Source organism: Sorex fumeus, unplaced genomic scaffold (genome assembly GCF_029834395.1).
Source record: "Sorex fumeus unplaced genomic scaffold, SorFum_2.1 ptg000035l, whole genome shotgun sequence".
Taxonomy (NCBI): domain Eukaryota; kingdom Metazoa; phylum Chordata; class Mammalia; order Eulipotyphla; family Soricidae; genus Sorex; species Sorex fumeus.
The window spans coordinates 21,101,427-21,127,849 of NW_026606092.1; positions in this window are offsets into that span (position 1 = coordinate 21,101,427).

Sequence of the window (26,423 nt, forward strand, 5' to 3'; positions counted from 1 at the left end):
CTATCTCTGTAAGCTCAGGAAACTAAGTCTTCCCATGAAAGAAAGAAAGAAAGAAAGAAAGAAAGAAAGAAAGAAAGAAAGAAAGAAAGAAAGAAAGAAAGAAGAAAAACATGATCAGAAAAAAACATGATCAGAGAGAGAGTACAGTGGGTGGGTGAATTTCCTTCACGTGACTTATTTGACCTGGGTTCAATCCTTAACACCTCCTACAGTATCCAAGCATAACCAGGAGTGATCCCTGAGTGCAGAGCCAGAACAGTAAGTCCTGAGCACCATCAAAAGTGGATTAAAAACAAGAATAAGAAAGGACTGGATGAAGGGTGGAGCATGAAGAGATTAGTGTTTGGGTTAGAATTTGAATATCTCCTTGGAATGCCTTCAAGAGCATCAAAGAAATAGCTAAGAGTATGAAGAACCTCCAGCTCCTGGCACATCTCTTTGATTCCACTGTTCTTCCTGCATTAACATACGCCTCAGAGACCTGGGCCCTGCGCAAACAGAATGAGAACGCTATTCGGGTCTCCCAAAGAGGAATTGAAAGAGCTATGCTTGGAATATCACGTTTCACTCAAATGAGAGAAAGAATCCGGAGTTCCAACCTCCGTCAACAATCAAGAATCAGGGACGCTGTCTCCTTTGCCAAGGTGTCAAAAATCAGATGGGTTGGTCACGTAATAAGATTTAGAGACGACCACTGGACTAGAGCTGTTACCAACTGGATTCCACGGGATGTCAAAAGACCGCGAGGTCGCCCACCTACCAGATGGTCAGACTTCTTCATCAAGATCATGAACGATCGTTTTGAGGCTCTTCATGTTCCTAGAGCGAACAGATGCCATTGGGCTACACTAGCACGCGACAGGGACAAATGGAGACGTGACTGGCGCCCGCTCCAGCAAATCGACGATTAACGAAAAGTCAAGTGATCAAGTGATAAATTTAACTTACATTAGTAAAATTACTTGCACACAGCCAATAGTAAAAATAAGAGTATTGTAGAAAATACAGACTGTTTTTCCAACTGAGAAAAAGGATCACAAGTCTGGCACTTCTTCAATTGATTTCAATTCCTAATAGCTTATGATAGAGTATTTCCTAAAGATATCTGAGTAACACAATGGAGAGAGATAAGTGTAACCCCAAGCAAGATATATAGTTATATATTTATATACATATATATTCACACATATACAAAATTATATATATATATCAAATAATGTAATACTTTTGATCATTGAATCATTATTTAATTGTAAGGATCTTTGGAATAATTATTGGTACCTTTGGTCCCATGCATGCATATGTACAGTTATTTAAACAATCCGCAATGTTTAATTTATCTTATTTCTCCAACTCATAACATTATGTTGGGTCAGTACCATTATTTTCTTTCTCCAGTGCTACTGATGAGATTCTCAGTGACTAGTCTTGGTCCTTCACTTTGTCCCCTGTTCTGTAGGATGTTTTCTCTGCAGTGCCTATCACTCTCTTATCCCTGCCTATCCCTCACCCTCATTTAGCATCACTCTCAGTGTGATCAAGCCACACTGATGAACCTCCTAAATTTGCTCCCACTCAACTGGTGGGCTCATTCCCATCTGCAGGCTTCCTCTGTTCCAAAGACTGTTCACTTTTGAGCTATCAATAGCTAGCTCCTTCTTGTCTTTCAAAGCATATCTCCATTATCATTTCAGAATAACTTTCGCCAGCCACCCAGTCCAAAATAGCCACACTATTACTTGTTATCAGATCCATCTTATTTCTCTGCTTTTCACTTAATGCTTTGTGATTTTCTTCCAGATTATTTTCTCATTCTTTTTCCTTTTTTTTTCTTATGGAGGCACATCTGGCAGTGCTCAGGACTTACTCCTAGATCTGCACTCAGAAATCCCTCCTGGAAGTGCTCAGAAGAACATATGGTGTGTTGGGGATTGAATGTGGGTCCAATCATGCAAGACAAATGCCTTACCTACTAGACTATAGCTCCAGCCCCATATTTCCTCATCTTATGTCTCTCTTCCTCCTTCCCTCTTCAATCACTGTCTGCTTGTTGCCTTTTTACTTCTTCTTTCCCTCTTTTCTTCTCCCTAAGAGGCAAGTCTAGAGAAAGCAGAAGCTGTCTATTTTGTATGTAGGTATAATTCCTGTATCTAGTCACCTCCTGGCCTATAATCAGTACTAAACAACTACTTGATACAAAATTATGATGAGTAAATTGTATGATGTGTAATCCCATCAACGGCCAAGACTCAGAGACTATAAAAAACCAGCTCCCGGAAGAGAACAGTGCAGTCTCCTGCCCCCGCGCTTGGCTGTCCTCGCCGGGACCCCTTGGAGGGGAGCGGTTTGAGCTTTCCTCCCTGCCCCGACCAGGGCTCTGGCAACCGAAGACCTCCAGGACCAGCCACCACCATGCTGAGTCCACTCTCCGCACACATGAAGGTACTGGCAGAGGGACAAAGCCACGCGGGTTCCGGGGCCGAGATCTCCAAGCCTACTCGGATTGGGGCCGAGCATCCTCCACCCAGATCCTCCAAATTCCAGTAGGCAGGGGTCACACCCACCAACTGGCCCCCTGGCGCTGTGTAATCCCATCAACAGCCAAGACTCAGAGACTATAAAAACCAGCTCCTGGAACCGCATGGCTGCATTCTCGGCCGCGCAACATCTTATTATGACATCTTATTATCTAACTCCTACTTTGGACAAACTGGCAGGCTACGGAATGTAGCCTGCCCACACAGCAGAGTCTGGCAAACTCCCCGTGGAGTACCCAATATGCCAAATACCAGTAACAATGATGGTTCTCATTCTCCTAAAGAGTCTTGAATATAATCTCAGGGCTAGGATGAAAGAGACGTTACTGGGGCCTGCTCGAGGCAATCGACGAATGAGTAAATAATTGAATAAAATTTTATGGAATCAATTGAAAAATGAGATAAAATAGGGATGCAGAGGGTTAGACACTTGTCTGACTTGCATGCAGTCAACCTGAAGGTAATCCCTAACATCACATATGGCCCCCTGAGCACTACTAGGAGTGATCCCTGAAAAGAGCCAGGAGTAACCCTGAGCACAACAGGTGTAACTATAGAACACAAAGTAGGATCCCCTAATCAGCAGTACATGCCCCTCTTGAAAACTTGTGGAAAAAAATGCACATTGACTTCCTAAACAGAAACTCAGGTGATTGAGTCAAGTAGTCTGTGTTTAAATGTTCCCCCAGATTATTCTAATGCATATGGTAACTTGAGAACCACCAATTTAAATCTTCATACATACCATGAATTTCCATTGCTCAGATGAGAAGTTGATGATCTCAAGAATATTTAGTCAAGGCATTAAATAATGTCCAAAACAGTGACTCAGAGCTTTCCAAGTTGGGTGTTAGTAAGCAAATGATCTGGAACACTTCAGACTGAGCTAAGTTTATTCAAGAAGGAAAATGCAACCGAACTCCTTTACTCTACTTTTACTTACCTTTATTTGATTCTCCATAGTTACCTCTAATTAAGTTGTGATCATCCTATTGAAATAGTATCCAGGGAAATAACTAGTTATCTGAAGTTTAAACTAGTCTCCAAAACACACACACACACACACACACACACACACACACACACACACACACACAGACATATACACATTGCATCTATTTAGTTGCTAAGGAATTTTTAAGTGTATGATTATATCTCAATGGTATGCATTTTACCATTTTGTTTAATGAACCAAATCTCAACAGCCTCAACAAATAGTCAGTTTATACTGATTTTGATAGTCTTAACTATACAACTATAATATCTGCTTACTTTCAGTTTTGAACCTAGAAATATTTCATCAACTATCACTAGTTTCAGGATGAGAATTTACATAAGCAAGTAGTGAGTGAATTAGGAATAAATTAAGTCTCTACTTGCATTTCCAGAGTTTGCTAATCCAGTAAAATCATATAAAACCATATTTTATTTCCAAAGTTAAAACAAAGGCAAGTATTGTAGGTTGCTTAGTTGTTCATAATTTTAGAATCACTCTCATTGCATATAGAGACAAAGTCCCTTTTTCTACAACCCACCTGAGTTACTAGCTCCTATGTAAGTGTTCTAATTGTCAAAGAGAAAATATTAGTAAGAAGATTAGTTTCATACACTGAGGGTGATATTATCATAAATGGTTATAAAGTGTAGAGAATATTTCAAAAAATTTAAATAAACCACTTGACCACCACTTTATTATATTTGGGTCTTGTACAACTGAGAAAACTGTGTTACTGAAAAGTGAGAAAAATATTGTAAAGTTGTTACTGATACTACCCTAACATATTCTAGGACACTATTTATCCTTACATGAACTTTAGTTTATTTTTAATGGATCAAATTACTCTTCCTATGTGACAAAAGATAATAAAAGTTAAGTAAATATTAATAGCTTCCTGAATATTAATTATAAACAGGGTCCGGAGCAGTTGTCCAGCAGATAGAGTGCTTGCCTTGCACTCAACAACCCAGAGTTTGATTCCTAGAACTTGATATGGTTCACAAGCCCAAAAGAGTGATCCCTGAGCATAGAGCCAGGAGTGAGCTCTGAGCATCACTGGATATGAGCCAAAATAAATTAAAAGATATAGATACACATGCATGTATATATCTATGTATAAAGATATACACAAATATGGTCTACTATAGATGTCATCTACTATAAATATGTTTCATAATTGTAATCATTCTATGTATCAAACTTTATTACCAATATTCCTTGATATGTATATATTCTACCACTGAACTGAAGAATGTATATATAGTACATTATTAATTTTAGTGATCATTGTGACTCTATATGACCACAAAAAACATTCTCCTTTTTACTCTAATATCTACATCTCTGAGATAGAGATATTAAGTGATTAAACAAAGACCACAGAATTTGGGTGAAGCAGAAGTGAATTCCAGAAAAAAATTTTAATTATATGATACACATTTGACTAAAGTATTCAGCAAGAAGGTGGTAGAATAAATCTTGTTCAGTCAGTTGGTGGAATTTATTCAATACTTATTGTGAGTTTTTTAAAGCCATGATTACAAATACTGGTTTTAAAACTATTCAATGACTGATATGAGAAGTCACCTTCTAAAGACTCAGATCCACTCCACACTCCAAAATGTTTCTCAACATACTAATGTAAAGTATTGAGAGAGGTAAAAAAGGGGAGGACATTCATTACATGAAGAAAACAGCATATATTGATTTTGTCTTTCCGTTGTGAAGTCAGGTAATGCAATTTCATTGCCTATTCAATAAAAAATTGGTCTTAATGGAGTGATGGTTTATGATCTGACTGCTGTGTCAAACTTCCTTTCCATCTGTTCTTTATAGGAGACTCCATCACAGAAAATTAGGCAACCAGAGAACTTACCTTCCCATTGAGGATCAAATTGCCAATTCTTTTGCGAACATTAGAGAGAGTATATGAAGAGAATAATGGATAAGGGGGGCACCTTCATAAGCCTCAGTAACTGAGGCTGCAGCAGACCATAAATGCTGGTCTACGGGGGCTATCCCTGAAGAGCACCAAAGAAAAACCACACTCAGAATGAGAATTTGAGAGCTTTATTAGTTTTGGAAATTTCTTCCAGGCACAGTTTAGTTTCAAAAAGCAGAAGGTGTTAGGCTTAGTGTTCACTTTTTGGCTTATGTCCATAAAAGAAGTGAATGTTGTTGAGAAATAATTTTCCACAAAGTTCTCTCATTTTCTGCATATGTTGCAATCAGAAACATTGACTTCTGTTTCAGAAAATCTGTGCCAGGATATTCACACACTGAACAATCACGGGAGACAAAGAGTGGGTCACTCCAAAAGCCATCAGATACCCTAGGCTCAGTTTTTTCCATCTTGTAACACAACTACATGTTCGGCTCTCACTTGGTTGTCTTGGGGTCACTCAGAGAATGCAGGAGGAGAGATGAACATATCATGAGTTGTGGATACTAGCATTCTTTGTCCATGATCAAAGGTCATTCTGGCTAATCTAGCTTAGTAATGACCAGGTAAAAATCATAGCTTATAAGACTGCGGTCATTGACTTTGGTTTCTATGAGTAAGTTTTCTAAATTACAGTATTTAGGTATTGGTCACATTTCCCTATTACAAAAATTAGTACTCGTCTTTACTGTTAATCTTTCCTTTTTGCCAACATGATATTGAATTTTAGCATTATTGAGATAAGAAAAGAGGTGAATGGAAAATCATTTATCAACAAACTTTAGCAAAATACTGAAAGAAATGCAGAGAAACCTTCCAATAATACACAAATCTGCTTGCGTGGACAAATAGAATTCCATTCCTCCCAAGAGAGTTTTTTCTCCCATATTGTTTAGTTTTGCTTTGGAGGGTGGGTATACCTGGTGGGGCTTGGGTGATTCTCTGCATACAGTGGTGCTCAGAGGGTCTGGGGGTACCTTTGATTGATCTTGAGTCTCCTGCATGCAAAAGAAGCATGGCCTTTAGCTGTTTGTCCATTATTCTTACGTTTAAAATGGAAACACATTAGGATGATTCTCTGAGAAGTTCTTTTCTTGCACTATCTTTCCACAGAATTTCATGAAGCACAGTGATGAGGTAAATGTTGGTAGTGTTCTCCAAGCAACAAAAGCAGATTAGTGATCTGACTCATGAAGACAGTACCTCTCTCTAAGCAGCAAGTGGAAGTGGACATGTTTGCTTTTAGACCAGTTTAAGAAATGAAATTATCTTCAATTCTAGTTTTCTAATTGAGATCCAAACCTACTGCATGTGCAATATTTACCTATACCTCTTTGTATCACCTTTAGCATGGAAAGAGAAAGCAAAATGTGATCCTGAAGCTTGTCCACTGTTATCTTAAGTAATATATAAAAAAAAAATAATAAAATTAACTCCATACATAAATTTTTCACACACACATTTCTGGGAATTCTAAAGGAAAGTCTGTAAGGAATGTGTATTCCATTATTTCCATGTCCACCATGTTCTGCCTCTAAATGAGGATTCTTGGTACTCTGACCATTTAACACCTCAAATTGCAGTGGTCGTTATCACACAAAATACAAATCCCAATGATAGCCATCATTCAAGTACCCAGTGCCAGGGTTCGGTGCCCAGGAATAATGACCACTGCTACTTCTCTTTCTAAACGGTATAGTCTCTTCTGTACTAATATCTGTGGAGGACAGAAGATGGGTGATCTCCAAACACTAGGTGCTATTCCAATATTGCTTGAGTAACACTGGACTGTCTTGGCTATCTCATCTGTTATAAATATAACCCACTATGTTCGAACTTTATTCTCCTCTTTCCTCCTTCAGAGAATTGCAAATCTAACACCTCCTTGTGCTCTGAGCTTTCTCCCTCATCACATCTCTTTTCCTATATTTCTTGAACCTTAACAGACTTTTGGGTAGCCAACCTCCCAATCGACTAGATAGATACACCTGAATCCCTAAAGTTGCACATACTAAAAATTACTTCCAACAAGCATCTCCAGGTCTCATTTCTTTACCTCCTTTAAGTCTGACTAATTTATTATAACTATTAATAATTAATTCATTAATCTTAGACTTGGGCCACAAGCATGATGTGCTTCTCTCACATAAATTCCATTGATGATATGCCCATTAAATCTGACATCGAATAAACATACTTTGGCTGAAAACATAATTGTGAATAATGATGCAGAGAAGATCCACCCCACATGAAGTACCAAGTAGTTAGACAAACAATAACGATCCAGTCACTCATTATGCTTGCCTTTTGCCTTTGAAATAAGAAGAGAAAATACAAATAACTTCAGCCTGGATTTTCTGCTCTTTGTAATAATTAGCCATTTTTAAATCCATATAGTTCTTATATCTAATAATGTAATTCTTTTTTAATCCCTTTCTTTTTCTGTTGCCACTTAAAATTCCTTCAGAAATGAATTGTAACTATGAAATATTAATGTGATCCAAGATATGCAGCTAATCAAAATGGGTTAAAGACTTGAATGTAAGACTGGAAATCATAAAATACACAGAATAAAGCAGGCATTTAACTCTGCAAAATCTATTGGTCTTAGTGATGCTTTATGTATGTGCCTCATAAGACAAGAGAAACAATGGTAAAAATTAGCAAATGATACGGGCTGGAGCGATAGCACAGCGGTAGGGCGTTTGCCTTGCACGCAGCCAACATGGCCGACCCAAGTTCGATTCCTCCGCCCCTCTCGGAGAGCCCGGCAAGCCACCGAGAGTATCTCGCCTGCACGGCAGAGCCTGGCAAGCTCCCCGTGACGTATTCGATATGCCAAACACAGTAACAACAAAGTCTCCAATGGAGACATTACTGGGCCCGCTCGAACAAATTGACGATCAACGGGAGGGCCTTTACCTTTACCTTTTACTACATAAAACTAAAAAAAACTTCTGGAAAATGAAGGAAACCATCACAATTAAAAGGAAACTTACTGAATGGGAGAAGATATAGGAAAATTATATATTCAATTAAGGTTTAAGATCAAAAATATAAAGAGGGACCAGAATGATAGGACAGAGGGCAGGACACTTGCTTTGCACACACAATTGACCTGGGTAACATCTCCTACATCCCATATGGTCTCCTGAACACGACCAGGAGTGATTCTTGAGTGCAGAGCCAGGAGAAACCCTGAAACATGACCAGGTGTGACCAAAAAAACACTGTCACTGTCACTGTCTCCCGTTGTTCATCGATTTGTTCGAGCGGGTATCAGTAATGTCTCACAACAAATTGTGAGAATTGTTGTTACTATTTTTGGCATATTGACTATGTCACGGGTAGCTTGCCAGGCTTTGCCGTGAAGGCGAGATACTCTCAGTAGCTTGCTGAGCTCTCCGAGAGGGGCGGAGGAATCGAATCCGGGTTGACCACATGCAAGGCAAACGCTCTGTCTGCTGTGCTATAGCTCCAGCCCATTTCCTAGCTAGTAATATTAAAACTGAGAAATCTCATGCTAGATAGCTGTGCATCAATTTCCACATTACTTGATCACTTGGTCACTTGACATCCTGTTACTCATCGATTTGCTCGAGTGGGTATCAGTAACGTCTCCATTCATCCTTGTCGTGTGCTAATGTAGCCCAATGGTGTCTGCTTGCTCCAGGAACACAAAGAGTCTCAAATCGATCGTTCAGGGCCTTGACGAAGAAGTCTGACCATCTTGTATGAGCATGACCAGGTGTGACCCAAAAAACAAATACATATGTGTGTGTGAGTGTGTGTGTGTGTGTGTAAAGAAATGAAACTAAATAACAATAAAATCAACTGATTCAAATAGACAAATAAACAGAATAGATATTTCTCTAAAAAAGACATATAGATAGGCCAGTCATCATGTGAAGAGATATTCAGTATTACTAATTACTAGGGAAAAACAAGTTAACACTGGGGTGATATACCATTTCATACCTGATAAAATGACTGCTATATTTTTGAAAAGACAGTAGATAACAACTGTCAGAGAGGATGTGAAGAATGGGAAACTCATGTAAGTTGAGCTTCTTGGGAATATAAATTGCTGCAGCCACTATGGAAAATAGTATGAAGGTTCCTCAAAATTTAAGGGTGAAAATTCCATGATCCTGTTATTTTATTTATGCATATTTAAAGATTAGTTAAAAGAATATATGCACTGTAATGATTATTACTGCATTATTTATAACAGTTAAAAATGGAAACAACCTAGTTTTCTATACAACAACATGAAGTAACCTTGAGAATTTTATGTTAAATAAAATAAATCAGATAAAGATGAATACCATATTCCTTCACTCATATTAGAAATAAGAATGAGAAAACACAAAAAATCAACTTCATAGATACAGAGAAAAAATTGGTGGCTATTTAAAAGGGATAAAAGTAAAAGGTGGCCAAAGGGAATCAATTGTATTGTGACCAAAGGAAATGAATATTTTGATAGTGAGCACACTGTAGTATATCACGATGATCATGACCATCCTGTTGTTCGTCGATTCCCTCGAGCAGGCCCCAGTAACGTCTCCTTCGTCCTAGCCCTGAGATTTTTTAAAAAGTGCCATATTCAAGGCTCTTTCAGGGTTAGGAGAATGAAACCCATCATTGTTACTGGTATTTGGCATATTGGGTACGCCACGGGGAGTTTGCCAGACTCTACATTCGGTAGCCTGCCAGTTTGTCCAAAGTAGGAATGAGATGATAAGATGATAAAACCCAGATCGTGGAAAAGAACAGCGCAGAGTCTCCTGCCCCCACACCTGGCTGTCCTCGCTGGGGCCCCTTGGAGGAGAGCGGGTTGAGTTTCCCTCCCCGCCCCGACCAGGGCTCCGGCAGCTGAAGACCTCCAGAACCAGCCACCACCATGCTGAGACCACTCTCCACATGCATGAAGGTACCGGCAGAGGAACAAAGGCATGCGGGTCCCGGGGCTGAGATCTCCAAACGTGCTCGGATCGGGCTGAGCATCCTCCACCCAGATCCTCCAAATTCCTGTAGGCAGGGGTCACACCCACCAACTGGCCCCCTGGAGCTGTGTAATCCCATCAACAGCCAAGACTCAGAGACTATAAAACCCAGCTCCCGGAAGCTGCAAGACTGAAAACATATCATTTAATACATAAAAATTTAGCTTAATTTGTAAAGCTCACCCAATGGTGTATTAATACTTGAAAAATGACATGTATTATTTTAGTTATCTAAGAAATATTCCTGCCCCCGTGCCTGGCTGTCCTCACCGGGGTCCCTTGGAGGAGGAAGGGTTGAGTTTCTCTGCCCCCCTCCCTGCCCCGAGCAGAGCCCCAGTAGCTGAGGACCTCCGGGAGTCAGCCACGGCCATGCTGGGACCACTCTCCACACATCCGGACAGGCCTCATGCATGAAAGAACTAGCAGAGGAACCAAGGTAGGCATGACACCCACCAGCTGCCGCCAGCGCCAGGTTGGTCCTATCAACGGCCAAGACGCATAGACTATAAAACCCAGCTCCCAGAGGAGAACAGCGCAGAGTCTCTTGCCCTCATGCCTGGCTGTCTTCACTGGGGCCCCTTGGAGGGGGGAGGGTTGAGTTTCTCTCCCCCCCCCCCCCCGCCCCGAGCAGGGCCCCAGCAGCTGAGGATCTCTGAAGTCAGCCACGGCCATGCTGGGACCACTCTCTACACGTCCGGACGGGCCTCATGCATGAAAGAACTGGCGGAGGAACCCAGGCGTGTGGGTCCCGGGGCCGAGGTCTCCAAGCCTACTCGGATTGGGACTGGGTCTTCTCCACCTAGACCCTCCATCTTCCAGTGAGTAGGCGTCACACCCACCAGGTGCTGCCAGCGCCAGGTTGGTCCCATCAACAGCCAAGACGCAGAGACTATAAAACGCAGTTCCTGGAAGCGTGCGGCCGCAGTAGTGGCCGCTCGACATCTTATCATCTTATTTTTCCTTTGGAGAACCTGGCAGGCTACCAAAAGTATCCAGCCCATACAGCAGAGTCTGGCAAACTTCCCGTGTCATATTCAATATGCCAAATACCAGTAACAATGATGGGTCTCATTCTCCTAATCCTGAAAGAGCATTGAAACGGCTCTTTTAAAACCTCAGGGCTAGGAAGAAGGAGACGTTGCTGGTGCCTGCTCGAGGAAATTGACGAACAACAGGATGATCGCGATTCGTGAAGAAATATTCCATACAACCAAATAAAAGAAAAAATGTGAATAGGAAAGCAATGTGAAAGGAAAAAGTGTCATCTGTTTTTACAGAAAAATTTAATTAAGAGTTATTCTTATCAATAAAAATACGCAGTTAAATATCAGAATGAATGTGGACATAATTTTTGTATGTATAACCTATGGGGGAAAGTTAGCAAGAATTGTCCATTTATTATATAGGATTTGCAAGTCAAAATTAAAAAGATTGTCTTGATTTGGGGCTCACAAATATATAAGAAAATGCTGTTGTACATTAAAGTTAATATAAATTTTCATGACGGCACCAAATACCAAATCCCTTAAAATATACCAGTATACCAAATCCCTTAAAATATTTATATATTTCAATGTCTTTATTACAGCTTTAAATATATATGTAGAAAAATGTGCACCAAAATGTTATTTATAATGAGTAAAACTTACAAACAATATAAATTTCAACAAAGAACTATTTAATTTATTTATAAGATAAAGTTGCTTTATGAGAAAGTAAATACACTTTATGTGTCCAATGTTACCATGACAGACCTACCACCAAAGTATTATTGGGGTGTCAGCACAGAGAAGCAATGGGTCTTGAGAGCTCTGTGGGGTTTCTAATGATTATAAAGTTCCTGTATTCATAAACTAAAGATCTCTTCCAGATTCATTGCATTAGGCATTAAGATTTCAAAAAATATCCACTGGGAAAAAAAAACACAAAAATTCACACTGTGGCAATCTCTGAGCATGGAATTAGAAGTTATTTTAATTTATCAAGATATTTATTTGATCATCATGTTCTCAGCTGACTTGATATAAAGAAAAGACTTTTCTAGCAAAATATTTTGTGATAGTGAAATACATTATGAAGATACAAAATAAATGAAATGTAATCATAACAAGAACTGATATTGAATAAACTTTGATTCTAATTGGGTACTGTGCTAAGTACTTTCGTCTCTACGAAATAGAGATCATTATAATATGTTGGAGATGAGGAACTGAGAATTATAAGAGAGGAAATAATCATTTCAATATCGGAAGGTCACTTAGGAGAAGTGTGAGGTTGTATCCAGAAATTTCTACCTACAGGACTTCTGTTTTAAACACTATAGCTCCCAAACTCCTCAGAGCACAACAACAACACAAATCATGTAAAATGTAGGGTATAGAATTGCATATTTAAAAATAAAGACAATACTCTAACTTTATATAGTAAACATTTTAATAGTCTCACAATGTAAAGTTGTCTGAAAAGAATAGGAGTTACAATGTTTTAAGGGATATTGTCAAAATTTGGTAAGTTCGATATGTGTTATCTTCCTCAGATAAACTAAAAAAAGAAAGAAGATAAATTTGTATTTTATTCCACTATTTTGTTAACAGATAACATCCCCATGCCAAAAAATAATGTTCCTAAAATAGTGTTCCCTTCCCTGAAGTCCCCCTTGGAAAGCAGCGGTCAGTTGATGCAATCAGATATCTGGGGTATGTTCAGCTGCCTGCCAAAATATGGCTTATGACTATTAAAGTATGCTGAAAACACCATTACATCAATGACAGAATGGGCACGATTGTTCGTATTTCTAGAATTCTTCTGATGTGAGTCAATTCATTGGGTGGGATTTCACTGGAAAATGACTTTAGGAATGTTTTAAATGAAGGAAGCACAGAACCAAGGCCTTCAAACACAGACATAATGGAAAACCATACAGTCAGACTTCACACAGCTGGCCATGACGGAGAATAAATTCAAAGTTAAAACTTAGCTACAAAAACTCCAATTTTCTGCACAATTTGCTTTTTAATAAAATTCTGTGACATTTCTTTTCATTTTTAGACTTAGCAACATCTCTTTAAAGAAAGAGAAAGAATATGAGGTTATTTAAAGTGCCAATATGTACTTGCCTCTTAAGCACTTAGGAATTTGGATAATGTGGAGATGCAGAAATAAAACATAACATAAACAATTCTTTCAGATATATATTTTTATCCTTAGACTCATAAAATGTTCAACAAAAACACAACATGGTGTCATGGAGAATGCTGTTCTCTCACTGACTGGGTTGATCAAATCTCTCCTATAACTTACCCTAGACATAGATGAAGAGCCCCCAAGTTATCATTATTGAGTACTGACTATTGAAATCAGTTCCTCAGTTCACCTTTTGCCATTTTATTGTGTCTGCACTGTCTGTTCAACTAAGTTAAGCTATAGCACTGTAACTCTGTTCTCCCATTGTTCATTGATTTGCTCGAGTGGGTACCAGTAACATCTCCATTGTGAGACTTGTTGTTACTGTTTTGGGCATATCGAATATGTCACGGGGAGCTTGCCAGGCTTTTCCATGCAAGCAGGATACTCTCGGTAGCTTGCCAGTCTCTCCGAAAGGGACAAAGGAATCGAACCCGGGTCAGCCGCGTGCAAGGCAAACGCCCTACCCTCTGTGCTATCACTCCAACTAAGGAAGCACAGCTAAGCTAAGGAACTAAATTTGAATCTTCTCTTTTGTTCTTCCAAACATTGTAATATACAAGCACAGAACAATTGTAACATACAATGTAATATACATTGTAATTACAATGCACAGAACAATTATAGCTGGGCTTAAAATGTGTTGCATTCTTTACCTACCTGCACATAATTCCCATTTTGAAGTATTAGGACCAAGAAGATATTTGTTTAACAAATTAAGTACATACGCTGACAATTGTTAACATACTTGTGCCTTATTTGGCCTTTTAATTTCCAACCTTGCTTTATTCTAAAAGGAAATCTTGTTCAGATCAATGGGCAACACTAAAATTCTGGTTGAAGTACATGGAGAAGATTAAGTGAGAAACAAAGAATAGTAGAGTAACAGAAGAGCAACTACTAACTCCCGTCCACTACCTGATGAAGTCCTCTGGGAACTTCCAGGACCCTACGGTTCTGCTTCAAAGCTAGAATAATTTATTCTGATGTGTAACATATAGATATTTGGAGGTAGGATGTATGTCTTTTAAGTCACACCTGGGATGCTCAGGGTTGCTAATGGTTCTATCTTAGGGATCACTCCTGTGGATGTTACTGGTTCTGTCTCGGGAATCACTCCTGAGAATGCTGAGGATTGAACCTGAGTCAGCCACAGGCAAGGTAAGTACTATCTCTTTCGCCTCTGTAACATCTTTCAATGAAAAGAAAAACTCCGCTTCTCCCTACTGCCAATTCAGGATGAAAAACTAGGAGCTATGTATTCAATCTTCTGTTAATATATGGTGAATAAATGAATTGACAAAGTGAATGATAACTTGTAACAAAACTAAAAAAAGAAATCTTACTCTCGTTCAAATATCTACTCTAATTGAGCCAAGTGGCTATCAGAGTCTGAATATAATTGGAATTAGAGAAATGAGCTAGTGAAAACTTACCAATTAAGACTGAATTCCAAAAATTTTAAATTTATTTTACAAAGTAATTATTTCTCAGCAGAGCTCTTGTTCTCATGTATTCCAATGTACTCCAACACATGTGGGTTTTAGTTTTCCCTATATCTCTGCCTCCCTCTTTGAGTAATAATGGTTCAACTACTTTGTTTGTACTTTTCCTTTGGAAAATTACCCCTTACCTATGCCTACAGATTCAGCAAACTTTTCATAAAAATGTTCCACTCACTTTCTACCTACCACCTCATGCCCAACCAAGGTGCAGGTACATTACTCAAAAGTGACTAATTAGATACTCAGATATTGAAATACAAAAATTTTCCAGGACAACAAAAAGTAAAGTCAATGACTTCAGTCTCTCTGTCTGTTCCTGGGGGTAATCAAACTCTTAAATTCTCCGTCGAATTCTACAACTTAAATTCCCCAGCATGATCTTGGCTGATTATCCAACTCCTTATTTCTTCTATTGCCCACATTGCATTGTTTCAAACAAAGACTCATTTGTTTAGTCATTTATTTACTTTTCTTTATTGACACTTAGTTAATCAGAGTGCATTTATGAAATCCAAGAAAACTCATAAGTACAGGGAGGACTCTGCATTGATAACACAGACAAAACCTAATTTAAAGAACTTAGATCAAGCAAATCATGTTCATATCCACAGTGAAATAGACACCAAGGCTCATCTTGGTTTACTCAGGTTCACCCCACTATTTGAAGGTCCTTGAAAATGGTGTTTTGGTATCCTACCACCCTTCCCTATATAAGTAAAAAAAATCAGAAAAAAAAACTGAGATCAGAAAAATAACTATATAGTTTGGGAATGAATTATGAAAACTTTTTGAATCTCCATCTCCTCAGCTCTTTAAGGATGAGATTAGAATAAAAGATCCATAAAGCCTCCTCCAATTATGATGACCTATGAATTTTTAAGTTTATAAACATAAAATAACACATACGAACTGTTGATTTCTTTTAAAGTCTGAAGAAGATGTTCTGAGGAGTCCCTGCTTTCTTACTTCAAGGAACTATTTACATTTAATTCCAGTCCCATCCAGGAACCGTCTATGCTGTGGAGTGACTTTCTGCCAGAGCTTTTAGAATCTCTTTCTGTGATGGAAATCAGTGCCATGACCATACTCACATTTTCCCTTTTCCATTCTCCTTCTGTGGTTGGAAAAAAAACTGTTATAATTAGAATGAAGAAAATACTGTAAGGATAACTACAATGCATCCTGTTTTCATAAAAGGTCATTCTTTGAAGCTATCAAAGTCCTTTACAACAAATACTTAATTGATGGACAGAGCTGCCTGTGTGGGAATAGACCATTATGCCATGTTTACATATGAAGAAACCAGTGAAGGAGACAAGGGAATTTCAGTTGACTATCTCAAATCTGAAGCAAGAAATTCAGAGCACATACATTCTGGAACATTGTGTGTCGGAGTGCCAAATTAGCTCAGTTAGCTGTAGATTATTTTAATGTTGACCTAGAATTATGTGTAATACATTTATAATGAAAACAAAGTGAAAGACATATTCAAGTAGCTAAGAGTCAATCCTAAAACAAATAGCTATTATAGTGGTTTTTCAGAATAAGTTCTTTGGTGACTAGTTGATGACTTCTGTAAAACTCCCATGTAAGTGTGGCAAACCTAATTTACTGTACTATTACAGAAAACTAGAATAGAGTCTGTGCTTAAAACCAAGTCATACATGTTAACAAACCAATATTGATAAGTGATTATTATAATAGCAAGTGTATATCACTCACTGAAACCAGAAACATTTTCCTGAACACTGCTATTACCATAGTTCCCAAAACTGTGTCCTTATTTAATCTGTATCAGAATGAGAGAGAAAGTTTCTTTACATGCCTTACTCATTTGATAATGCCTATTTAGCAATCTATAATATATTCTCTTGTTTTTAAAATTACTATTCTACATGGCAGGCAGTGTGTTATGCATGTCATCAAATTACTCGTTCATAAATAGCTAGAACAAAATTTCTCATTTTGGAGAACCTAAAAAGCCTTTGAGAAAGTTGATATGTATTTGGCATTTTTTTCCTTTCATCAATGTCACTGTCACTGTCCTCCAATTGTTCAATGATTTGCTCGAGTGGGCCTAGTAACATCTCCATTATGACACTTGTTGTTACTGTGTTTGGCTTATTGAATATGTCACAGGTAGCTTTCCAGGCTTTGCCATGTGGGTGAGATACTCTCGGTAGCTTGCTGGGCTCTCCGAGAAGGGCAGAGGAATTGAACCTAGGTCGTTTGAGTCAAGGCAAACGCCCTCCAGCTCTTTCATCATTTGCTGGAATATGTGACTTTTCTGAGAGGAATCGTCCTGAGAAACCTATGACAAACTCATATGGAAAGTATTCATGTCATATAGAAGCCCAGGGGACCTGGTAAAAGTTTTAATTCAGTTGAAGATTTCACAACTGCATTTAACTTCAAAATATAACCTAGAAGGCAGCATACATGGAGTACCAGCTACAGGGAAAGACTCATCCTAGTCCTGAACATAAGAGTCAAATAGGTAAAACCTTCAGCTATACAGAGGGAAGGATAGGGAATATTACAATCCTTTGCCTAAACCATGCTAAAAATAGGTTTTTTTCACATCATCATTTTTTAGGGGCGTGGCGGGTGGTGGGGTCCACACCCAGATGTGCTCAAGACTAACTCCTGGCTCTGAGCTCAGGGGTCATGCCATGCAAGGCTGGGGGAACCACATGTGGGGCAGGAGATCAAACCCATGTCATCCATGTGCAAAGCAAGTGCCCTACCCATTGTACTATGAACCCAGGCATTTGATCTCATCATCTTAGTCTTCAGTTATCCTTGTTTCACTGAGACTCCCCTTGGCTCCCCTATCAAGACAACTTAAATGTTTGTGGCCAAACTATATATTTTGTTTGTTTCTATCATCTGCAATGTAAACTCCCAAGGACATGGAAACAGATTCTTGAAACTATACTACAAGTCTAATAAAAAACCCACATCTTCCTTCCCAGTCCTAAAATAAATGAAAAATGGGATTGGGGAGCAGAAGGATCTCTCATATCTCTATTTTATTCCAAATCAAATGCTAGAAGAACACTGTTCTATGGAAGGGAGAGAGAGAAAGCCACTACATCTTTTCTATCACCAACTCTTTAATTAAACATTTTCACTTAAAATAGGCAGAAGACATGGGAATCTATAGAGTATTCCTTTGCAGGGGGAAAAAGATAAAAGGGAGAGAGAGAACACAGTATACCTGCAGGGGGCACCTATACAAAAACACCAAGATACATTAGCATTTCACTACTCAGTCTATGCATGATCCTGAGGCCTGCAGCAAGTTTCTACAGTGCAAACTCAGGCCCTGCTGAGAATTCCTGAATTGAAATCAATAATTTTTTATTATAGCAAAACTGCATTATTGTAACTTTCAGGTGTAAGTCTAAGATGTTTAAGTGATAGGTACACATTTTAAAGTTTCAATCAGCTTTATTAAGCTACAATATTGCTATATGGCCTGTGATGATCAAACCAGTCATATTAGTGTTCCTTTTAGATGCCAACAACATGAAAAGATGAAATAACCTAATTTCTCCTGGAGGGAGAGAAAGGTATAGTTTAAAAATATGAGTTGTGTGGGTTTCCTTGGTTTTTTATTTATTTTTTTTTTGGTCTGTTTGTTGTTGTTTTTGCTTGTTAAAAGCAACAGGAACTTGGGGGAATAAAAGGAAAAATGAATTTCTACCAGCACCCTGAATTTATTGACTTTCTTTCTTTGTAAAAGAAAATAAAAATGCTTGCTATATGGACTGTGGTGGGGCTGGAGTGATAGCACAGCGGTAGGGCGTTTGCCTTGCACGCAGCCAACATGGCCAACCAGAGTTCGATTCCTCCGCCCCTCTCAGAGAGCCGGGCAAGCTACCAAGAGTATCTTGCCCGCACGGCAGAGCCTGGCAAGCTCCCCGTGACGTATTTGATATGCCAGACACAGTAACAACAAAGTCTCCAATGGAGACGTTACTGGGCCCGCTCGAGCAAATCGATAATCAACGGGAGGGCCTTTATTTTACTCGAGCATGGACTGTGGTTAGATAGAAGTAAAATAATACACAATGACCTTGGTAAAATCTTGAGTATTGTTTTTTAAATTAATTATATATTTCATGAAGAAAAGTCACAAATTAGCAGCATCTCTAGTTTTAGAGAATTAGGCTAAAAGAAACATTCAGTTTGATCACAGAAAATTTTGCAGATATTTTTATATCATTTGCTGGTGTAAAATGTGCAGCAGTGCTTTCGGTCTGCACACCAAATGAGAAAAATTAATACGTCAATATGTTAATGCTTAACATTTTCTATGGCCAGTTTCTATGAGTTAAAAATAGGAAGCGAGAGGGAAATTTTTGAAAACTGACTACAACGTATTGAAGAATACGTATGTATTTGAACTATTTTTTTTCCTTAGCTTCAAAGACTCAAACCTAATGTTTATCACTATGTGCCTACAACCCTGTACATAACCAACCCTGGTTTGAGTCCCATCATCCCTTGTGCCCCCCTGAGCACAGCCAGGAGTGATCCCTGAGAGCAGAGGAAGGTGTAAACTTTGAGCAATGCTGGGTGTGGAACATCACCCCCATCTTCAAAAAAAAGTTGTCATGAGCCATGTCAGCCATAAAACATTCAGTTACCTTTTTTTTCATTAGCAGTTAATGAGCTATTATGTCTATTTATATAGAGCATAAATTTTAAGTTGTCATTTGTTTCAAACTGATTAAACAAGATTATTCATCTTTCAAAGATTATGAAGCTTTTCCTTGGGACTGTCCTTTATATTTATCTTTAAAAGAAAACAATGCTAATAGTTTCCTTTTTCCTATACTCAACGAATATTTACTACCCTTCTTGATGTGGACTTTCAAAATACAAAGAAGGTTTGGCACGTTTTCAATGTTCTTTTCAAAGGTCTGTTCTTAAGCGCCTGGAGAAAAGCATAAAGAGCACTTCTTTGGAGAATCGATAATGTTCCACGTTCAGTATTTGTATATTAAGGACTGTCAGTTCTATTTACCGTATTCATTCATTGGAGTCTGTCCTGTTAATCTGCATGCAACTGATTTCAGGAGAGTAAAGTGATCAAAAGTCAGAGTTAACACAACAATTCCTTTTCTACAAAAAAAAAGAAAGAAAGAAAGAAAGAAAGAAAGAAAGAAAGAAAGAAAGAAAGAAAGAAAGAGGAAATAAGGAAAGAAAGAAAGCCCAAGATGTTATGGGTCCAAATTTCAAGGCCAGTTACTGTATTTGCAAGTTTTAAGTCACACTTGGCACTTTCTCCAAACACAGTGGTCAGGAACTGAAAAAAATAAACATGTGTTTCCAGGATTTTCTTTTCACATGCCACACAAAAAGTAATGGTACAACGATGTTTTCACTCCCTTTAAAAAGTCCTTCTTAAGAAAGAGAGCTTTGCTGATTTGTGTTATTTTTAGTTAGATTTTACAAAATAACATTAAGAGGCAAGATAAATATTACTTTCACTGTGTAAATGGAAGTTTAAGTTCCCCAGTGGGATTTCTTACAAAATCTGATCTATCATTATCCTGTGATATTTTGGTACGTTCAATCTCATAGTTAAATTCAAAGAATTTAGCACTTTCAATCATCCAGGTGCCTTAAACAAAAGGAAACATAGAAGAATCAATGTACAATTCCTGGGCAGCAAATCTAAAGCCATTCCCATTTTGCCGAAAGAATAACTGAGGTAAAATAAATTTATGACTTCCCTGAGGCTTAACAAAATTTTAGCAGTTACAGGAGGATGAAAATTCACAGGTGTGATTCGTATTCAAGACAGAGGAAACAATCAATCATAAAGGGGATTTCAACAGCCTATAAAGGTCTTAAAACCCCAAAATACCTCTATTACTGTTAGGCCAGGTGGCCTAAATCTCCACTCCAAACTTTCCACCCCATCTAAAGTGTTGCCTTGAAAATTCTGACCTATTAAAATGTAAATACCATTCTTTGTAGAAATAACAATACCAGCCATCAACTAATTAGGAGGAATTTATTCCTCAGTTCCCTAACAAAGATCTGGAATTGCAGAGAATAGGATATAAGGCAGAGTGCAAGTTGGTTGGAGAATAAAGGATGAAAAGTATTCAGTGCGGGATGCTTCTTAGGGAGACCGAATTTAGGAGAGGCAGTGAGCTGCTGTGGATAATAGTAGGAGCCTGACCCTGGAAAGAGGAGGGAGAAGGTGAAAGAATGATAGGATAAAGTAAGCTGTAAGCAGGATGGGAGGTGCCAGGAATGTTTTCAACTAAAGGATGATTGGAGGGCTTATAAATTCAAGAGGAAAGCCGTTCCAGGAATCTCACTCCATTCTATTGACCCAAGTGAGTTGAAAACTTGGGGCCACACAAAAACCTGTACTTGGGTGTTTATAGCTTCTTTATTCCCATTTCCTAAACTTGGAAGTAACCAAGATGACCTTCAGGAGGTGAATAGATAAATAAACTGTGGCACATCCAGAGACTAGAGTAGTATTTGGTGCCAAAAAGAAATGAGCTACTAAACCATGAAAGACATGCAGGAAACTTAAATACATATTATTAAATGAAAAAGCCAATCTGAAAGTCTACATACTGTGTGGTTCCAAGTATATGACATTCTTGAAAAGGCGAAACTATGGAAACAGTGGAAAAAAAGACCAATGGTTGCCAGAAGTCAGGGGAAAAGGAAAGGATGAATGACAGAGCATAGAAGATTTCTAGGGCAGGAAACAACTCTGTATGATCCAAGCATGGTGAATACATGTCATGATTTGTCTAAACCCATAGCATGCAAGACACCAAAGTGAACCTTCATGGTAAATTATGCTTTTGGGGTGATAATGATGTGTCAATGTAGGTTCACTGGTTGTAACAAATATATGACTGATGTGGGATGTTGATAGTGGAGAAATCTGTGAGGGGTTTTGGGGCAAGGAGTGAATGAGAATTCTCTGTACTTTCCACTCTAATTTGTTGTAAACCTAAAACTTCCCTGAATAATAGAGTTTATATTTTTTTAAAGTAACTGTTTAATGACTTAGGTCTAGGACAGTCTTATTCATAATTTTTCTGGGCATTTTTTGGTTTTTTATTTTAAATCTTTGTTATTGTTGGCTTTTATTACAAACTCTTTTGAGACTCCGGTGGGAGCCACATATTCTCTCTCAGAGGTAAGAAGTGAGGGAAAGGAATCATTTATATGTTCTCACAAAACAGTGTATACAACTTTCAGTGTTTACAAATCCTATCAAATCCATCCATTTTATTAATCTTTGTATTATTCTCCCTTTCACTTCAACTTAGCAACAGACTTACAATGTAGGCATTATCATACCTACCTACTTATATCAAATTTGACTCAGTTTTTATAGTTGACCTCACCCTCAGGCAAAATCTGTCCCATCACCACAATGGACAATAGGGTAGTTTCTATGCACTACTTAACATCAAAGACCGTAAACAATAATAGGTCATTGCCCCAGAAATAAAAAGACTGGATTGGTTCATTGTCAAATATTTTTGGTAACAATAAAAATTGATTCACACTAGTGAATATGCAAATTTCTATATATTAGCACTGTAGCACTGTCCTCCCATTGTTCATCGATTTGCTTGAGCAGGCACCAGTATCATCTCCATTGTGAGACTTGTTGTTACTGTTTTTGGCATATCGAATATGCCACCAGGAGCTTGCCAGTCTCTGCCCTATGGGCAGGAAACCCTCGGTAGCTTGTGGGGTTCTCCGAGAGGGACGCAGAGGAATCAAACCCTGGTTGGCCATGGTTCCCAAACTTATTTGGTATATCAAATGCAAGGCAACATCCTAGTCGCTGTGCTATTGCCCCAGCCTTTATATATATATATATATATATATATATATATATATATATATATATATATTTCTATATATTAATATATTGAAATTTGCAAACTTGGAGTGAATTTGGTCCAAGGATGGATAAATGAAATTGAAGACAAAATGAAATGAAATCCTAGTCCCTGCATATGTCATAGGTCAAGCCTTCATAAATTCCTTCTGCTCCAACTTCCTGGCTCTAAGTTGTAGGGCATTTCTCTTAGGTTCACTGTCACTGTCACTGTCCTCCCGTTGTTCATGGATTTGCTCGAGCGGGCCCAGTAACATCTCCATTGGAGACTTTGTTGTTACTGTGTTTGGCATATCGAATACATCATGGGTAGCTTGCCAGGCTCTGCCGTGTGAGCGAGATACTCTCGGTAGCTTGCCAGGCTCTCCAAGAGCGTCAGAGGAATCGAACTCTGGTCGGCCATTTTGGCTGCGTGCAAGGCAAATGCCCTACCGCTGTGCTATCTTTTCCAAAGTGGATGTTACTTTCCCTCTTCTAGGGAAATCTGGGAAGATCAAGGTGGGAAAATGAAATAGTCTCAGGTGCAATAGGAAAAGGAACACTTTCTGTTTATTAGCTTTAAGAAGATATATTACCATTGGGATACCACATGATCTTTTTCTGAAAAGAAGATGATATATCAAATAAGTTTGGGAACCTCTGGACTAAACCAACAGATATCCTCTTGCTGCCTGACAAAGACATCATACATATCCAAGGTGTTCAAAACAGAATACTTCTGGCTGTGCTATTTACATTAAACTAAAAATAGTGTCATATGGCGAGTTGGCAAGAATCCAGGATCTCACACATATGAAACATGCACTCAGACCAAAATACAAAGACAGTCTACAGAATGGGAAAGAATATTCGCCGAATACACATCTGACAAGGGGTTGATATCAAGGATATACAAAATACTGGTTGAACTCCACAAGAAGAAAACATCCAACCCCATCAAAAAATGGGGCAAGGAAATGAACAGAGACTTTCTCAAAGAAGAAATCCAAATGGCAAAAAAGCACATGAAAAAATGCTCTACATCATTAATCATCAGGGAGATGCAGATCAAAACCACAATGAGATACCATCTCACACCTCAGAGACTGGCCCACATTCAAAAGAACAAAAGCAACCGTTGCTGGCGCGGATGTGACAAGAAAGGGACACTCCTTCACTGTTGGTGGGAATGCCGACTGGTTCAGCCCTTTTGGAAAACAGTATGGACGTTCCTCAAAAAATTAGAAATTGAGCTCCCATTTGACCCAGCGATACCACTCCTGGGAATATATCCCAGAGAGGCAAAAATATGTAGTCCAAGTGACATCTGCACTTGTTTGTTCATTGCAGCACTCTTTACAGTAGCCAGAAACTGGAAGAAACCTGAGTGCCCAAGAACAGATGACTGGTTAAAGAAACTTTGGTGTATCTACACAATGGAGTACTATGTAGCTCTTAGAAAAGATGAAGTCATGAACTTTACATACAAGTGGTACAATATGGAAAGTATCATGCTAAGTGAAATGAGTCAGAAAGAGAGGGATAGACATAGAATGATTGCATTCATCTGGGGGATATAAAATAACAAAATATGAGATTAATACCCAAGAATAGCTGAGATCAACACCAGGAGGATTACTCCATAGCTAAGAGGCCAGCCGGGTATTCTAGGGGAAAGGACAGTTCAGATAGAGAAGGGAGCACCAAATGGAGGGTGTTTGGAGGATCCTCCCAGGAGGGGAGATGCAGGTTGAAAGTAGACTGGACTGAACATGTTTGCCACTCAGTGCCTCTTTTGCTGATCACAACACCCAAAAGGAGAGAGAAAACAAAAGGAAATGCCCTGCCACAGTGGCAGGGAGGGATGGGGGGAATGGTGGGGGAGGGGTATTATCCTTGGTGGTGGAAAATGGGCACTGGTGGAGGGATGGGTATTTGATCATGGTATGACCGAAATCCAAGCACAAAAATTTGTAAGTCGACAACTGTACCTCATGGTGTTTCACTAATAAAAATTAAAAAAAAAAAAGAAACATGCACTCAGCCACTGGGCTACATTTCTCTCCCCTAATTTTAGCATCTTAATAAATAAAATAAGTATCCATTGTGTCTAAAGGGCAGAAATATGAATGTCATAATGAGAGATTTCCTCTTTCATCCCCATAATTTCAACCTCACTTGTCCTGGGAATCCAGCCCCTGAAATTATAGGCTCTCCATTTTGACAGATAGTCTTCCAGATGGGTTCCCTACCCCAGGACTTAACCCCATCCCCAAGTCTCTTCTCAACATTGTCAAATGTGTTGTTCACCCTAAAGTATGAATTTATTGTCCTTTTAGCTTTCTCCTTTCTTTCAGAGGCATTCAAATCCCAACATATCATAACTGGCCCTGACTCCCATGGTTCTGGTTCTCTGCTCCTGTTCCATTCACTCTCCTACACTTCACTAGTCATCTTACCAATATCATCACATTCTACTAAGCTCTAAGTTCAAGATTCAATTCAAGCACCATCTACTCTGAAGTTTCCTTCCTAAGCCTAACTTGGTTAAGGATTGTCCCCTGTTTGGTAGATGATGACTATCATGTGCTAACACCCAAATTACTGAGAAAATTCATTTGACTCAGCTGATGTTTTTGAAAGCAATATAATATTGATCACCAAAAAAAATTACTGATAGCCTTTGATGCACTGATTTTATAATTTAATATTATCTTTTAGGGTCCAAGAGACAGAACATCAGCATAGCGACTTGCCTCATACATAGCTACAGTTGACCCAGGTTCAATCCCAAGTAACTACATGGTCCCCCTGTTACATCCTGCAGTAGTCCCTAAGCACAAAGCCAGAATTAAGCCTTGAGTACAGTTGGTTGTGGTTCCAAACAAACAAAATCAACATTATTTTTTAGGTTTAATTACAAAGAATAATACAATATAGTCATTTCAGTGAAAAGCACTTAAAAGTCATTCATGCCCTGGGCTTCCCGTTCCTGTTCTCATAGGTAACATACTCTCTAAAATTGTTGTTTTTTCTTGATCATCTCCACAACACAATGTGAATTCCTGCTAAACAGGCACTGTGGGTTTTCTTGTTTATACCCAGTGGAGCGATAGCACAGCGGGTAGGGTGTTCGCCTTACACGGGGCCAACATGGCCGACCCGAGTTCGATTCCTCCGCCCCTCTCGGAGAGCCCGGCAAGCTACCGAGAGTATTCGATATGCCAGACACAGTAACAACAAAGTCTCCAATGGAGACGTTACTGGGCCCGCTCGAGCAAATCGACGATCAACGGGAGGGCCTTTACCTTTACCTTTACCCAGTGGTAATTAAAAATGCTACCAAATACAAGGAATTCAACAAA